Source organism: Microcaecilia unicolor, chromosome 2 (assembly GCF_901765095.1).
Source record: "Microcaecilia unicolor chromosome 2, aMicUni1.1, whole genome shotgun sequence".
In the NCBI taxonomy this organism is placed as follows: Eukaryota; Metazoa; Chordata; class Amphibia; order Gymnophiona; family Siphonopidae; genus Microcaecilia; species Microcaecilia unicolor.
Genome location: NC_044032.1, coordinates 646,670,127 through 646,688,861, shown reverse-complemented (window position 1 = coordinate 646,688,861; position 18,735 = coordinate 646,670,127).

Below are 18,735 nucleotides of genomic sequence, written 5' to 3'. Positions count from 1 at the left end.
CTGGCTCCCTCTAGTGACTCATCCTGGGCATTTCCCCCCATTTCTATGGGAACAGCGCCCCCTAGTGGCCTACCCCGGATAGGACAGCCCCCTTATTCTTCACAGTATTTTGTGCAAAATGTTCAAAGTTGGACTTAAACATCATATCAAAAATGCCCCTCCACGTGTATCAAATATAACAAATATAGAAAGGAACTACAAATTTGAAAGGAAAAAATAAGAAGGAAATGAAGAAGAAAGGTAGAGAGAGAAGAAGGAGATAAAAAGAGAATGGAGGAAAAAAGACCATAGGTCAAATTGATTTTTAAAAATACCACTTAATGGTCATTGTACATGGATATGTACAAACGGCTATGCAAAAGTTTTCAGTCAATACGATTTTGTTTTTTTGGTTTGGATATTCTAGTCCTTGTTTGTGTGGATGTATCTATTCAGATCAGCCACTGTTCATTGGCCTTTCAAATATTGACTGTACTGATTTTCTACTACCCTAAGAAGACGTTGGCTTGGAAATTCTTACTGATCATTACTTTTCTCAGACGTTGCCTCCACACTTAACTCTATTGCTTCTGGAGGTAGCAAGGGCCAAGTTCACTAAGGTGATTTTCACTCTCTAAGACCTCGATAAATCAGGTCCTAAATCCTCAATAATCTTACTCTTCCCTAGGCCATCGACTCTTGTCATTCCTGGAAGCAAGGCTGCTGGTGATGTTCCTCAGAAAACGTCTCACACCAAGAGGTTGATGAAATATAGAATTAAACAAAGCCACCATCGCTCAAGAATGCAGAACAAATGTTTCTGAAATCTCTGCCAGAAACCTCAGGCTCCATATTTATTTTTTGTTACATTTGTATCCTGCGCTTTCCCACTCATGGCAGGCTCAATGCGGCTTACATGGGGCAATGGAGGGTTAAGTGACTTGCCCAGAGTCCCACTAGCAACATTCCATGTAGAAGTCAGCCCTTGTAGATCACCAATGTGGCCGCGCAGACTTCTACATGGAATGTTGGGAATAGCAACATTCTATGTAGAATCTCCAATAGTAGCAACATTCCACTTAGAATCTCCAATAGTATCTATTTTATTTTTGTTACATTTGTACCCTGCGCTTTCCCACTCATGGCAAGCTCAATGCGGTTTACATGGTGCAATGGAGGATTAAGTGACTTGCCCAGAGTCACAAGGAGCTGCCTGTGCCTGAAGTGGGAATTGAACTCAGTTCCTCAGGACCAAAGTCCACCACCCTAACCACTAGGCCACTCCTCCACTGTTGCTACTATTTGAGATTCTACATGGAATGTTGCTATTCCACTAGCAACATTCCATGTAGAAGTCGGCCCTTGCAGATCACCAATGTGGCCACGCAGGCTTCTGCTTCTGTGAGTCTGACGTCCTGCACGTACGTGCAGGACGTCAGACTCACAGAAACAGAAGCCTGCGCAGCCTTCTACATGGAATGTTGCTAGTGGAATAGCAACATTCCATGTAGAATCTCCAATAGTAGCAACATTCCAAGTAGAATCTCCAATAGCAGCAACATTCCATGTAGAAGTCAGCCCTTGCAGATCACCAATGTGGCCGCGCAGGCTTCTGCTTCTGTGAGTCTGACGTCCTGCACAGAAACAGAAGCCTGCACAGCCTTCTACATGGAATGTTGCTAGTGGAATAGCAACCTTCCATGTAGAATCTCCAATAGTAGCAACATTCCATGTAGAATCTCCAATAGTATCTATTTTATTTTTGTTACATTTGTACCCCGCGCTTTCCCACTCATGGCAGGCTCAATGCGGCTTACATGGGGCAATGGAGGGTTAAGTGACTTGCCCAGAGTCACAAGGAGCTGCCTGTGCCTGAAGTGGGAATCCAACTCAGTTCCCCAGGACCAAAGTCCACCACCCTAACCACTAGGCCACTCCTCCACAGTATGCAATGCTATCATGAGTTCTTATATTTTTTTACATGCTTGGTTACGATGAAAGGAGACTTGAGGCCAGTCAAATACCCATTTTCTGATTGCATCACAAATCTATCAATGTGTTACTCATAAAGCACAGAGAAAGAATATAAAGGAAGGGGAGCAACAGTAAAGGCTGGTGAGAGAAAGGGACACGGGCAGAGAAAAGAGAAAAAAAGAGAATTACAGTCAAGATTATGCAATGCACAGTACAATCAATAATCCATCAAAACCAAGCTAAAATTAAAAGAGAAGACATAGAAGCTTTAAATAAATGCAGCTAAATAAAAGTAAAAATAATACATGCAAATAAAATGAAAACATAAAAATCCATAAATAAAACATTGAAACAAAAATGTTTTTGCTAACCAAATTTAGCATGATTATAAGCAGAGGAGATTATGATCGTGATGTAGGAACCAACACATTGATGTTACTTCTTAACATTCAACATTTTTTTGCTTATCCTTCACGGTAGTCTGAGATTAGTTTAGAAGTATTTTATTTCGCCTACACCAGCCTTCCTAGCTCTTTTCCGCAAGACAGCATGTTCAAAATTACAGCAAAAGTTTCATGGTTGTGTGAAATATTTTTGAGCTGTCTGTGGAATACTAATAAAATAAAACCACATTATTTTTAAGGCAGAACACATGCACACCCTGAAGAGAAATGTGAAAAATTTCTACTTTTGCTGCAGAGGTAATTTATTAGCAGCAGCTGTAATTCGTAAGGCAGACCAGGCATGTTGTCAACATCTGTGTAGCTGTGGAAGGGATCAACCAACTCCTGAAGAACATCAAGAGAAGCACAGTTGATCGAAGATAACAACGAGAGAAGAAACGGTTGTTTAAATTGATTGTACGGCATTGTTTTTCACCATCAAGTTTATTGAGAACTTACTACCCCCACCTATCAGCAATGCCAACTAAGCGGCTTGCAGACCAATAAATGGAGAGAGAAGAGGAGAGGAGAGAAAGGAAATGACAGGACAGAGTGGAAGGGGGAAGGGAAGAGAACTACAATAATCATGATAGGAAAGCGAGGGAGAGGAAACACACCAGGTAGGGGAGTATTCTCAGAGCCCATAGTGCAAGATCCTAAGAACAATGCGAAAAGGGAGAGTGGAAAGCGTCTTCAAAAAGGTAGGCTTTAAGGTCCACCTTGAACCATTCCTTTTTTTAAAATTTTTTATTTATACTTTCCAAACTTTACAATACAAGACAAACTTGCTAAGTAAATCAGACAGAATATAATGAAGTCATCACATTCATCTTACAAAGATACATTAATGCCTTTTTTATATCACAAAAAAAATAAGACCAAGGCGTTACTAAGAATAAATGGGGAAAAATTATAGGTAAATATAACTAAAGAACAGACTTTGCACGTATCATTCTTCCTTAATTTCTTACAGCTTTAAATATTAGTAGAATGTAGAAAAATCATAACTTCCTAGAGTCAATGAATACTCTTAACTGCTCTGGCTGGAAAAATATATATTTTAAACCTTGATGTTTCACCACACATTTGCTTGGGTAGTTCAAGAAGAAAGAGGCTCCCAATTCCTGGGTCTCCTTCCTCATGCTCAAAAAAGATTTCCTAATATCCTGCGTTTGTTTCGTTACGTCCTGAAATATACGAACTGTTTTACCATAAAACAAGTCATTTATTCGACGAAAGATAGTCTTTTTATAGCTTCAACATCTTGCAAGAAAACAAATTGAACCATTAAAGTCATTCTTTCTGATTGATCCGATATAGTAGCTTCCAACAGTTCAGATACATTGAAGTTTGTTTGTTCCATTAAATTTACAGGTTTATCAGTTAGGGATCCTGCTTCCAAGGAGATCTTATTCATTATATAGTAAATTTTGTTAACTGGAGGTAAAGTTTCTGGGGTATATTTCAAAATTTCAATAAAGTATTTTTTAAAGGCATCCAACGGTGTTACTCCTTTCTCTCTTGGAAAATTCAGAATCCTCAAATTGAGTCTTCGATTATAATTTTCAATTTGATCAATCTTTCTTGCTATTATAGTTTTGTCTTTTATCATTTCTGAAGATAGGTCCTGCAGTTTTTTAACATCTTGATTGAGCTTTATAGTTTCAGCTGTAAACTCCTTTTTTATGCCAGTCAGAGATTCAGAAAAGGCATTCATTGTACTTACAAGAGAAGATAGTTCTTTCGTAGATTTATCCACATTCACCGCTAATTGTTGGAGAACACTCCAAATGTTCTCCAACGACACCGACCCAGGTGCAGATTTCAAAAGCTTCCCTTCTAGGCTCAGGCCCTCAGGCCTTTGCGACCCGTCTGGTATCGCCGCTCCAGCCCCTTCGATTAGGGGTTCACCATCGATACCCTCTTCGGATTCGAGGGAACCCCTCTGGTTCCGGCGTCCTTCTGGGTGGGGCGGTGGTTTAAGCGCCGGAGGAGAAAGAGTGACATCGAGTCCCAAGTCCTCCATAGCTCCCCCGCTATGGGGGACAGCGGGAACACTCACGGCGTCTTGGGAAGAAGTTGGCGAGATGAACTGCTCGATCGAAAGCTGTTGCGGGGATGAGGTCCGGGGTATCAAAGCTTTACCCCGGACCGTACCCTTCCGGTTAGCATGAGGCATAAACAAAGAGATTTAGTTTTTAAGACGCGATCAAATCGAGGAGATCAGAGCTCACTCAACTACGTGCCGCCATCTTGGAACGCCCCCACCTTGAACCATTCCAATGAGGGTTGGGATCTAAGATGCTCTAGGATCTGCTTCCAGAGCTCTGGGCCTTGTACTGAAAAAAAATGGAACAACAGATTGAGTAACGTCTCTAACTGTTGGGATAATCAAAAGATGCTGCATGGTGGATCAGAGATATCGTGCTAGGACATACTGGACATAGAGCGAGTTGCAATAATCAAGTTGTGTAACAATGAGGGAGTGAACTAAAACATTAAGGGTTGGCAAATGTAAGAGGGGTAGGATGGAGCGAATTAACCTCAGTTTTTAAAACATCTGACAGATGATATATGATAGATGCTGACGAAAGGTGAGTTTGTTGTCAAGGACAATACCAAGGATTCTAGTACTAGAAGCCAGCCATCTATTTCTTGCCATGTCATCTTTCCTTCGTTCGCAGGAAGGTACTGCACTTTGGTAGAAGAACAAACGAGTTTCCTCATTTTGGACAAAGGTAATGTTCTTTATTAGAGGTGTCCAAACTTGTTTGACTTCAACTAGATTTATGAAAATTCATGGTCATGAGAGTCCATGATATTTTTGTTAGTTCCAAACATAAATAATAAGGGGGCCTTTTACTAAGCTGCCCTAAAATGTGGATAGTACTATCCCCAGTGCGGGTCTTTCCCGCCGCTGAGGCCACCTTTAGCGTGGTGGCAAAATGGCCGCATTTCCCAATCTCTGTATTAATGGCCACACGCTAATTTCCCCATTAGCGTGTGAGCACTTCCCGACACCTATTTTCTAGGTAGTAAGGATCACGCATTAACTACATGCTAACCGTTTAGGGGGGATTCTATATAAGGTGCCTAAAAAACCCACACAGAAAACATTTTTGCCTAAGCTTATTCTTTAAGTGGCACCTAGATTTAGGCATGGTATAGAATACATTTAGTTGATATCCCAGCGCTAAAAACTATGTGTATCTATTTACACCAACAAAAACATGACGTAAATCCCGGTGCATAGATTTAGGTACAGAGATCCATATTTTATAACTACATGTGTACCTTTTGGAATGCCCACAAAATTCATCCCAGAGTACTGATTCAGAAAGAGGAACCTGAATTATAGCTACGTCATGCAAGGTTCCACGTTAGGAGTCACGGACCAAGAAAGGGATCTAGGTGTCGTCGTTGATGATTCGTTGAAACCTTCTGCTCAGTGTGCTGCTGCACCTAAGAAAGCAAATAGAACGTTAGGTATTATTAGGAAAGGAATGGAAAACAAAAATGAGGATGTTATAATGCCTTTGTATTCTATAAGGAAGCTCATAAGTGCCACAGTACCAATCTGCAAAGGTTAGTACATGTGGATGGGCCATGGACGTGTCTCCCAGTTACATGTGTAGTTTTTACAATGCTATAAACTCTGTGTACCACTTGCAGGGGCATAATCGAAAGAGAAGGGTGCCCAAATCGGGAGATGGGCATCCTTCTCTGAGGGTCTCCCAAATCGGCATAATCGAAAGCCGATTTCGGGCGTCCTCAACTGCTTTCCATCGCGGGGACGACCAAAGTTCACGGGGGGGGGGAGGGGGTGTCGGCAGCGTAGCGAAGGCGGGATGGGGGCGTGGGTAAGAGATGGGCATCCTCGGCCAATAATGGAAAAAAGAAGGGCGTCTCTGACGAGCATTTGGCTGACTTTACTTGGTCCCTTTTTTTTCATGGCCAAGCCTTAAAAAGGTGCCCGAACTGACCAGATGACCACCAGAGGGAATCCGGAATGACCTCCCCTTACTCCCTCAGTGGTCACCAACCCCCTCCCACCCAAAAAAACAAAACAAAACATTTTTTGCCAGCCTCAAATGTCATACTCAGGTCCATGACAGCAGTATGCAGGTCCCTGGAGCAGTTTTAGTGGGTGCAGTGCACTTCAGGCAGGCGGACCCAGGCCCATCCCCCCATACCTGTTACACTTGTGCTGGTAAATGTGAGCCCTTCAAAACCCACCCGAAACCCACTGTACCCATATGTAAGTGCCCCCCTTCACCACTTAGGGCTGTGGCAGTGGTGTACAGTTGTGGGGAGTGGGTTTTGGGGGGGGGGGTTGGAGGGCTCAGCAACGAAGGTAAGTGAGCTATGCACCTGGGAGCAATTTGTGAAGTCCACTGCAGTGCCCCCTAGGGTGTCCGGTTGGTGTCCTGGCATGTGAGGGGGACCAGTGCATTATGAATGCTAGCTCCTCCCACAAACAAATGGCTTGGATTTGGTCGTTTTTGAGATGGGCATCCTCGGTTTCCATTATCGCCAAAAACCGGGGATGACCATCTCTAAGGTCGACCATCTCAACATTTAGGTCGACCATTTCTAAGGCCGACCTAAATGTTGAGATTTGGGCATCCCAGCCTGTATTATCAAAACGAAAGATGGACGCCCATCTTGTTTCGATAATACGGGATGCCCCGCCCATTCGCGGGGAACGTCCTCAGAGATGGGCGTCCTTAGAGATGGCCATCCCCATTCGATTATGCCCCTCCATGTGAACCTACTTACACCTGCTATTGACATGGCGTGATAGGGCGTTCCTTATCCTGGGCATGCCACTGCTGACCTTGCATCAACAGAATCTTGGCACCAAGATGCCATTATAGAATTGGCACTAAGTACACAACATCGGGGCTCCTAGACTAAAGTTCCAATTTATAGAATTTGCCTGTCGTTTGGCCACCCATTTATTTATCCCAGTTGACTTGGTACCACCCATCTTGTCCCTGTCTTTATATCTCAACTGCACTTGTCCCCTTGGCTACATATAGTAAGATGCTTCATTGTATTATTGGACCTGATAAACAAGGAAGGAATCCCTACGGAGAAAAATTTTGATGACTGACCAACAAAGTAGGAAAGGATGTTGGTCAACCAAAAACAAGATGGACTCCAAAGGTTAATCAAAGTCCTTATTCCCAGAAAGCAAATACAAAGAGCATAATCAAAGTCCTTATTTCCAGTATCTGTTTTATTGGAAATGAAGACTTTGACTGTGCTCATGGTATCTGCTCTCTTGATTGACCTTTAGAGTCCCACTTGTTTTTGGTTGACCTACGTCCCTTCCCTACTTTGTTGGTCAGTCGTCATTTTATTTCAGGAACAGCATTAGAATCATATCTATGTTACTTGAATTTTCTAATGTGGGTTTATTAGGTGTTTCACTGGTTTTAAGCTGACATCGTATCATATTTATGTTATTTGAGTGTTCTTCCATGCTGTCTATTATGGTATCATTTGTATTGTACTGATATTTTTCATATTTCTCTTATATGGTTGTTCTACAGTGCTGTTAAATGTGTATATTTCTGATAACGTATTGTGTTAGTCTTATTACTAGGTTTCAATTTGCCATTTCCAAGTCTGTCTCATTGATTGTATTTATGCTTTTATTTGGTCATTTTGCTGGTAACAAAATTGTAGGTTTTATGTTGAACTCTTGAACGCTGTCTTGGGTGAATCTCTTAACCGCGGTTAATAAGTCCCATTAAATAGAATCGCTCTTTAGGTGACTCGCCCAAGATCACAAGGATCAACAGTGAGATGTGAACCTTCGCTTCCTTGGATCTCATCCCATTGCTGTAACCACTAGGCTGCTCCTCCACTCAGCTACTAAGCAGAAAGAAACAAAACAAAGCATTATACTTATCACCTTCCGGTAGACAAGAAGTTAGGTAAGGGTAATAAGGTTTTATAGCTGATGTGTTTAGACAAGAACATTCGGAAACAAAGTCAAAACACAAGAGTGTGAAGGTGAACGTGTGTGGCTAGTGATTAACAAAACATGGTGTGAAGAATGAAGGCTGGCTAGCGCGTTTTTCTTGGCAGTCTGGTTTGTCGTTATTAATAATACTTCATTGACTCAAAACCAGGTTGTGGGCTGTGAGCCTGAGAACCTTGGGTGAAGCCTGGTAATAAGACCCTTGCCTGTTCTTAATTTTCATTTCGCTATGCCAAAGAAAATCAATCCGAGGTGCGGTGCTAATAATGAAAGAACTTTACTGTAGGACTTCAGCTTCCTCAGTAGCCCACAAGAAAGGTTATTCGACTACTAAAGGCAGTTTTTTCCGCTTCACAGCTGTCTTGAGCCTCAGTTAGAAATCTGAAAGGTCCACTGTGATCTTTGGCCATGGTGTGATCCAGATGACCAACTGCAGTTCTGTATTCACAGATCTTTTCGTTATCTCTGTCTCTTTAAGCGCCTACGAAATTCTGTGGCAAAATATTTTTTCGGTCCTGTTGAAATTCAACCAGCTGTTCCTGCTGTACCAATTTCCATGTTACACAGAGATGGAAGTGGAGGAGTGGCCTAGTGGTTATAGGGTGGTGGACTTTGGTCCTGGGGAACTGAGGAACTGAATTTGATTCCCACTTCAGGCACAGGCAGCTCCTTGTAACTCTGGGCAAGTCACTTAACCCTCCATTGCCCTGTGTAAGCCGCTTTGAGCCTGCCATGAGTGGGAAAGCGCGGGGTACAAATGTAACAAAAATAAAATAGATACTATTGGAGATTCTACATGGAATGTTGCTACTATTGGAGATTCTACATGGAATGTTGCTATTCCACTAGCAACATTCCATGTAGAAGGCTGTGCAGGCTTCTGTTTCTGTGCAGGACATCAGACTCACAGAAGCAGAAGCCTGCGCGGCCACATTGGTGATCTGCAAGGGCCGACTTCTACATGGAATGTTGCTAGTGGAATAGCAACATTCCATGTAGAATCTCAAATAGTAGCAACAGTGGAGGAGTGGCCTAGTGGTTCGGGTGGTGGACTTTGGTCCTGAGGAACTCAGTTCAATTCCCACTTCAGGCACAGGCAGCTCCTTGTGACTCTGGGCAAGTCACTTAACCCTCCATTGCCCCATGTAAGCCGCATTGAGCCTGCCATGAGTGGGAAAGCGCAGGGTACAAATGTAATAAAAATAAAATATAATACTAGGCCATGGTGGTCATCATTTGATTTAAACACCAGCTGCCATGATTATTTATACCCACATATTCAATGTCTACATTCGGATACCATCGACACTTATCTCAGAACCGGAGATATTCAGACCAGCACCCAGATAAAAACAAAAGAACATAAGCGTTGCCATCAAACCTAGTATCCTGTTTCCAACAGTGGCCAATCCAGGTCACAAATATCTGGCAAGATCCCAGAACAATAAAACAGATTGGCACGCCGACATAATAGCCTGGACAAAATAGCCTTGTAACAACATAACCCTCAACAATTTGGCCCTTAACAAAAACGCCTTTTACAAAATGGTCCTGGACAAAATAACCCCTTAACAAAATAGCCCATCACAAAAATAAAAAGTATGCTAAAATCTGCATCGAATGACATTTTCGTACTGTGAAGTGACAGCTAATAAATTCTCTTCAACAAGTTAAACTGTTGTAAAGTGGCAGCCATGAAAATATGACACAGGTGTACGTAAGTACATAAGTAATGCCATACTGGGAAAAGACCAAAGGTCCATCGAGCCCAGCCTTCCGTCCCCGACAGCGGCCAATCCAGGTCAAGGGCACCTGGCAAGCTTCACAAACATACAAACATTTTATACAAGTTATTCCCGAAATTGTGGATTTTCCCAAGTCCATTTAGTAGCGGTCTATGTATTTATCCTTTAGGAAACCGCCTTCACTGTGTTCTCCGGCAACGAATTCCACAGTTTAATTACGCGTTGGGTGAAAAAAACATTTCTCCTATTTGTTTTAAATTTACTACACTGTATTTTCATCGCATGCCCCCTAGTCCTAGTATTTTTGGAAAGCGTGAACAGACGCTTCACATCCACCTGTTCCACTCCACTCATTATTTTATATACCTCTATCATGTCTCCCCTCAGCCGTCTCTTTTCCAAGGTGTCTAAGCCGCTGTGTATTGACAGCCATGCATGCATCTAGAAAACCCCGGAGAGTAGAGCTGGAGCTATTTCAAGGTAACATCAGGCCATTTTGACAATGTGCTAATTTGTCGGGGGGCCATATTGTCAGCAGACCATTTTGATAATGGCTATTATGTCGGGAACTATTATGTCAGGGGCTTTTTTGACAGGGCCATTTTGACTCGGTACCAAACAGATTTTATGCTGCTTATCCTAGAAATAAACAATTGTGCCTGTGCTCTGTCGAGCATCAAAATATAACAAAATGTTTAAACACACATGAATACAAGTGTATTGCTTCTTCAGCTTATTGAGAGTGGAGTAGTCTCATATGTAACACACGATAAAGATTATTTGATTTTTCACCCAATGACTGGGTGTATTATCTGTGTGTATTGTCTAATCATTGACCGAACCTCCACCACCCTTTGCTAATCTTATATATAAAGATATATTTCTGTTTGTCAATATGCTAACATCTAATTTTATGTAGCACTTAGCTTGAACAAGTTGGTGCTCTTAAAACCCCGACAGGTCCCCGTTTCGTGGTTACTTTCTCAAGGGGGAGTCACCAGTTCTAAAACCAAAAACAAGATGCAGCAAGATGAGAGAGACAGAGTAATGCTGCAGTTGCACTTGAGACTGTTACTTGGTAAGCTAACAGCAATTTTATTTAGAATACAAGTAATTATACAACTAATATGCCTTTAGAACTATTTTGTAAGTAACTTTATGCTGCATCTTGTTTTTGGTTTTAGAACTGGTGACTCCCCCTTGAGAAAGTAACCACGAAACGGGGACCTGTCGGGGTTTTAAGAGCACCAACTTGTTCAAGCTAAGTGCTACATAAAATTAGATGTTAGCATATTGACAAACAGAAATATATCTTTATATATAAGATTAGCAAAGGGTGGTGGAGGTTCGGTCAATGATTAGACAATACACACAGATAATACACCCAGTCATTGGGTGAAAAATCAAATAATCTTTATCGTGTGTTACATATGAGACTACTCCACTCTCAATAAGCTGAAGAAGCAATACACTTGTATTCATGTGTGTTTAAACATTTTGTTATATCCTAGAAATAAGCAGTGGATTTTCCCAAGTCCATCTTAATAATGTCTTATGGATGTTTAAGAAATGCTTTTTTAAACCCTACTAAGCTAACTACTTTTACCACTCTCTCTGGCAATGAATTCTAGAGTTTAATTTCAGGTTGAATGAAGAAATATTATCTCCAGTTTGGTTTGAATTTACTACTGAGTAACATCATCATATGCCCCCTAGCCCTAGTATTTTTGGAACATAGTAACATAGTAGATGACGGCAGAAAAAGACCTGCATGGTCCATCTAGTCTGCCCAAGATAAACTCATATCTTGAATTTGTACCTGTCTTTCAGGGCACAGACCGTATAAGTCTGCCCAGCAGTATTTCCCGCCTCCCAACCACCAGTCCCGTCTCCCATCACCGGCTCTGGTACAGACCGTATAAGTCTGCCCCCCCTATCCTAGCCTCCCAACCACCAACCCCTCTTCCCCCCACCTGCTCCGCCACCCAATTTCAGCTAAGCTTCTGAGGATCCATTCCTTCTGCACAGGATTCCTTTATGTATATCCCACGCATGTTTGAACTCCGTTACCGTTTTCATCTCCACCACCTCCTGCGGGAGGGTATTCCAAGCATCCACCACCCTCTCCGTGAAAAAATACTTTCTGACATCTTTTTTGAGTCTGCCCCCCTTCAATCTCATTTCATGTCCTCTCATTCTACCGCCTTCCCATCTAAACAAGTGATTCACGTCTACCTGTTCCAGTCCACACATCTAAGCAGTTACCCAGTTAGCAGATTGGAAATTACCACTAACTGGGTAAGTGGACATTCTGCCCAGGCTCTGCCCCAGGACTGCCCTGGCACTTACTGTGCTGCAGTGGCCTTTCTGAAGTGATTGCAGCATTACACGGATAAAGCTTTTGAAAATCTGGATAAGGACCTCATGAGCCACTCCTACCTGAATAAGTCCTGCTCATTATAGGTCCCCAAATCTATGCAAAAAAACCCTACACTTGTGCCTTCTTGTACATACGTTCAAGGCTTTTTCTGTAAGCACAAAATAGGAAAAAATCCTTTCTACAGAAGTATGCAAGTATTTCTTCTTTGAAAATAGTCCCGTGAAAAATATGTGCTGACATTTAGACCCACTAGTTTGGGAGCATAATTTTTCATTTCTGAAATAAAACTTCAGCTGCTGAAAGGAAATCAGTGCAAGTGTAGTCCACAACTCCTGCTGGCAGAAGACAAGACTAATGTTGTGGTAGAATGACAGGGTGTTGGCAGGCATCCCAACCCCTACTGGTACAAGAAATGCCTGTCCACCGGAAGAGAAGTCTGCAGAGGCAGAGAAGATACCCTGCCCCCCCCCCCCCCCCCCCCCCACCACCACACACACACACAAACACACTTGAAGAGGGGCTGGCAACAGGAGTGCATGGAGAACCAGGTAGTGGGGAAATGGAGAGAGACTGACTCTGAAGCTGGTTAGAGCTTAAGATGATTAAGGGGAAAGGAGGTAGAGGAGAAAGGGAAGAGAAGCAGGAAAAGGAAGGAGAAGGAATACGTGAAAAGTTAGAAGGGAAACTTGAAGATTGGGCATCCATCCAAATGGCAGACAAAATTTAATGTGGACAAACGCAAAGTCAGCAACAAAACAAAACAGTGAGGTGGATCCAAGGAGGATATCAAAAGGTCTTTATTGGAAAACAGCTAAAAGACGACCCGACACGGCCGTGTTTCGGCACAAAATGCAAAGTGAAACACATTGGGAAGAATAATCTGAATCATAGTTACCTGACGCTGGGGTCCACCTTAGGAGCCAGCACTCAAGGAAAAGAGCTAGGTGTCATTGTAGACAATACACTGAAATCTTCTGCCCAGTGTGTGGTGGCGACCAAAAAAGCAAACAGAATGCTAGGAATTATTAGGAAAGGGATGGTAAATAGGACCAAGAATATTACAATGCCTCTGTATTGCTCCACAGTTCACCCTCACCTTGAGTATTGTGTTCAATTCTTGATGCTGTATCTTGAAACAAGATATAGCGAAATTAGAAATTGTTCAAAGAAGAGCGACCAAAATGATAAAGGAGAAGGAACTCCTCTCGAATGAGGAAAGGCTAAAGAGGTTAGGGCTCTTCAGCTTGGAAAAGAGATGGCTAAGAGGGGATATGACTGAGGTATACAAAATCCTGAGTGGTGTAGAACGGGTAAAAGTGAATCGATTTTTCACTCTTTCGAAAAGTACAAAGACTAGGAGACACTCAATGAAATTACATGGAAATACTTTTAAAACAAATAAGAGGAAATATTTTTTCACTCAATGAATAGTTCAGCTCTGGAACTCATTGCTGGAGGATGTGGTACCAGGGGCTTAGTGTATCTGGGTTTTAAAATGGTTTGGACAAGTTCCTGGAGGAAACGTCCATAATCTGCTACTGAGATAGACATGGAGAAGCCATTGCTTGCCCTGGGATTGGTAGCATGGAATTGGGTTTCTGCCAGGTAGTTGTGACCTGGATTGGCCACTGTTGGAAGCAGGATACTGGGATAGATGGACCACTGGTTCGACCCAGTATAGCTATTCTTATGTTCTTATGAGGAGAGGATATCAAAGAGGGGTGAAGGGGGAGGAAAGTGTGAAAGAATATGGCATGGAGGGAAGAGAAAAAGACAATGTAGGTGAGATAATGGAGAGTGAAAAGAGAGGGTGGGGAGCAGAAATGGAAAGTGTATTGGTAGAGAGAAGAAGGAAGGAATGGGCTCTGAGTCCCGACTGTCCTCTAAGCACATACATCATTCCAGCACAGATGCTCATTCAAAACACCCACAACCATTAAGTCCCTGCCCCCATAACCCTGTCCTCACCAAAAAATTTACGGGCACCAGATCAGGTGCCCAGATCAGGGCCAGAAACAAAAGCTTTATTTCACTGAGCTGGGCACAGGTCGTAGTGTATTAAAGCTACACTTTATCTTTATATTTCTTTGTTAGTCTGGGAGGAAGTTCAGGAAAAAGGCAGTTTATCCAAACATCATATTCTCTGGTAACAAACTGTTCTCTCAATATCAAACAGGTTAATTTGTATCCAAACAAGATGTCATGAACTGGAGGGGTGAGCCCTTGGGCACTGGAAGACGTCCCGAGTCAAAGACCCGGGGTCCCAACCGGCGGTAGACAGGTGAGACATAGTAACAAAGTAACATAGTAGATGACGGCAGAAAAAGACCTGCATGGTCCATCCAGTCTGCCCAACAAGATAAACTCATATGTGTATACCTTACCTTGATTTGTACCTGCCTTTTTCAGGGCACAGACCGTACAAGTCTGCCCAGAAGTATTTCCCGCCTCCCAACCACCAGTCCCGCCTCCCATCACCGGCTCTGGCACAGATCGTATAAGTCTGCCCTCCACTATCCTCGCCTCCCAACCACCAACCTCTCCTCCCCCACCTGCTCCGCCACCCAATTTCAGCTAAGCTTCTGAGGATCCATTCCTACTGCATAGGATTCCTTTATGCATATCCCACGCATGTTTGAATTCCGTTACCGTTTTCATCTCCACCACCTCCCGCCGAAGGGCATTCCAAGCATCCACCACCCTCTCCGTGAAAAAAGAGACCTGTAGGACACAGAACAGGAGCCCAGGAAAATAGCCTAACCCAAGGCGGGCTTCATCTGCGCCAAGACAGGAACAACTGAAGTATGTGGGACAGCCTTACCCAAGATGGACTTCGGCTGCGCTGAAACAGGAACAACTGAAGTCCATGAAGCAGCCTTATCCCAGGATGGGCTTTGTGGTTGAGTTGAAACAGGGAGCAACTGAAGTCAGGAACCAAAGGGAATCCTGGCACAGCAGGAGCCGACAACTTACAAGTGATAGAGAAGGAAGTTGCGAAGGCAGGGAGATGCTGGGGCAGCTGGTATAAATCTCCCTCCCTAGCTTGACATCATCTGGTGGCGCCCTGCCCGGCACATGCATGCAACGCCAAGACCTCTGCCACTGAGGGAGCCTGGAACATATGGCCCCCTGCCGTCGTGAGGACTATGAGTGCTGGAATCAAGTCGGGGGTGGCTGCAACCCCCCGTGGTGCAGTACATGTGGCAGTCATGCAGCTGATCCGTGGTTCCCCAGTGGCATGGTAAGTGTTGACACAAGATAACTTGCTCAAAGAAGGTTAAGTGCCAGTTCAAGACTTTTTGTGTAATTTGATAGTCTATTTATAACTCCAGTCCAAGCACAGCCTTGGATTATTCTACTACTACTACTTAACATTTCTAGAGCGCTACTAGGGTTACACAGCGCTGTACAGATTAACATAAATTGACATAAAGGACAGTCCCTGCGCCAAGGAGCTTACAATCTAAAGGGCGAAATGTCAAGTAAGGGCAGTCCAGGTTTCCTGAATAGAGGTAAGATGGTTAGGTGCCGAAGGCAACATTGAAGAGGTGGGTTTTGAGCAAGGCTTTGAAGATGGGCAGGGAGGGGGCCTGGCGTATGGGCTCAGGGAGATTATTCCAGGCATGGGGTGAGGCGAGGCAGAAAGGGCGGAGCCTGGAGTTGGCGGTGGTGGAGAAGGGTACTGACAGGAGGGATTTGTCTTGAGAATGGAGGTTACGGGTAGGAATGTAAGGGGAGATGAGGGTAGAGAGGTAGGGAGGGGCTGTAGATCGAATGAAGAATAATAACTGGGCAGAATAATCCAAGGCTTTTGCAACAAGCTGTCTCCTCTTAGGCCAGACCTCCCTGTCTGTCCTTCTCTCCAAAGACGCCCTTCTTTGAGTTGCTGCCTCTGGTACCGAACAGGCTCTTTCCTGTTCTGCTTCTGGGCTGGGTTAACCCTTCTACCCACGTAGAACACTCCTCAATTCCACAGTTAATGCTTTTACTGGTAGAAACCTCCACTTAGGTGAGTCTTAGTTTATTGGGCCTATCCAGGACACCCCCCTCCTCACTGGCCCCGGCAGGGGTAGAGGCAACCAAAGATTATGTACTCTCCACAACATCAACTTTTATTAACTCCAAACTCCACCCCTACTGTCATTCAATAACCAGAAACATTTCCCTTAGCACTTTCCAATAAACACTCTCCTTTGGGCCAGGCTTCACTCTCTCCCAACCCACTTCCCTCCCCCCAGTAACTCTAGGGAGGGGTATATGTGTAGGGTTACCACATGTCCGGATTTACCTGGACATGTCCTCTTTTTGAGGGCATGTCCGGGCAACCGGGCGGGTTTTGCAAATCTGCCCGTTTGTCCGGATTTCTGGACAAACAGGTAGGCTGGTGGGTGGCCTATAGGACGGCCCGCCCGCCAGCCTGCCCGTTTGTCCAGAAATCCGGACAAACGGGCAGATTGCTAGCCTCCCCTCCCCTTACTTACTAGTGCCCTGGTGGTCTAGTGACCTCTTCCGCCTTCGGGACAGGAAAGAGCCCCCTCTTTCCTGCCCGAAGCACTGTCCTGCATGCATCTTTCCTGTTGCTGATCCTCGGCGCTGATTCAAAATGGCCGCCGAGAGTTGAAGTGACCTCGTGAGACTTCAAGTCTCGGCGGCCATTTTGAATCGGCACCGAGATCACCAACAGGAAGGATGCATGCAGGGCAGCGCTCCGGGCAGGAAAGAGGGGGCTCTTTCCTACCCCGAAGAGGTCACTAGACCACCAGGGCAGTAGTAGGTAAGGGGAGGGGGGTGATGGGGAGGGGGGGCGATGAGGTATGTGACAGGGGGAGGGGAAACTGTGACAGGGGTGGAGCAAGGGTGTGATGGGGGCGAAGCGAGGGTGTGAAAGGGGGCGGGGTGGGGTGTGTGGTGGGGGCTGGGCATGTGTCCTCCTTTTTGGGGGACAAAATATGGTAACCCTATATATGTGGGATTACATATATATATTACTCTGCACACTCACTCAACACATACCTTTTGCTGATAGGGATGGGCAACCCCAACATTTCTCTTTTGTTTTATTTCCTGTGTCATTTTCAGCATCGTTCGTGTTGTTTTATTCTGGTTAGTGTTCATTTCAGGGGCAAAGTCATTAAGAGTGTGTTCTCTTTGTAAAGAGGGCACACTCTGTCCCGACGTTTGCACATGCTCCCGCTGTCGGGAAAGACTGGTCACTCTGTCTGAATGAATCAGGGGCGTAGCCAGACACCCAATTTTGGGTGGGCCTGGGCCCAAGATGGGCGAGCAGAAGAACTCCGCCTTGTCCCACAAGTGATATGGTCTCGCCCTCTCTCGCCTGCATGCCAAATGGTCTCTCAAACATCCCCCCCCCCCCCCCGCATACCTTTTAAATAGTAGATTTTCATTGGCACTGAGCAGCAACTAGTACACACTGCTCATGTTGGCCCCACAGCATGTATTGGTTGCTCATCGCTGCAGGTGAAGATCTGCTATTTACAAGGTATGCAGTTGTTGAGAGGTTTCGGCTGGTGGGGCTTGGGATCCCTGCCAAACACGTCATAGGTGTGCTGCTACTGAGTGGGCCTGAGCTCAAAGTGGGTGGGCCTGGGCCCACCCGGGCCCACCCTTGGCTACGCCACTAGAATGAATGCACCCTCTTTGCGGCTACTACACACTCTTTGCAAATAGTTTGCACTCAAGGCCGGCATTAGGTGGGGGTGGGGGGGGGCAAACAGGGCAGCAGCCCTGGGCCCAACAGGTCCAGGGGGCCCCACGGTCCAGGCATCTCTTCCCCTTCTCCCCACCACAGTCTTTCTCCTCATAAGTATTGCCACATTGGGACAGACCGAAGGTCCATCAAGCCCAGTACCCTGTTTCCAACAGTGGCCAATTCAAGTTACAAGTACCTGGCAAGATCCCCAAATAGTACAATACATTTTAATGCTGCTTATTCTAGAAATAAGCAGTGGGTTTTCCCCAAGTCCATCTTAATAATGGCTTATGAACTTTTCTTTTAGGAAGCCATCCAAACCTTTTTTAAACCCCCCTTCCCGATAAAAATAAAAAAGGATATTCAATGCCAAAGCCAGGGCAGCACCTGGCATTGAATATCCGAGAATAACACTAGCAGCAGGCAGCAAAATGCTCACTGCCACTGGCTGAATGTCAAGGGGTTTCTTGTATTATTATTATTTACTTTATTATTATTATTTTTGACGCTCT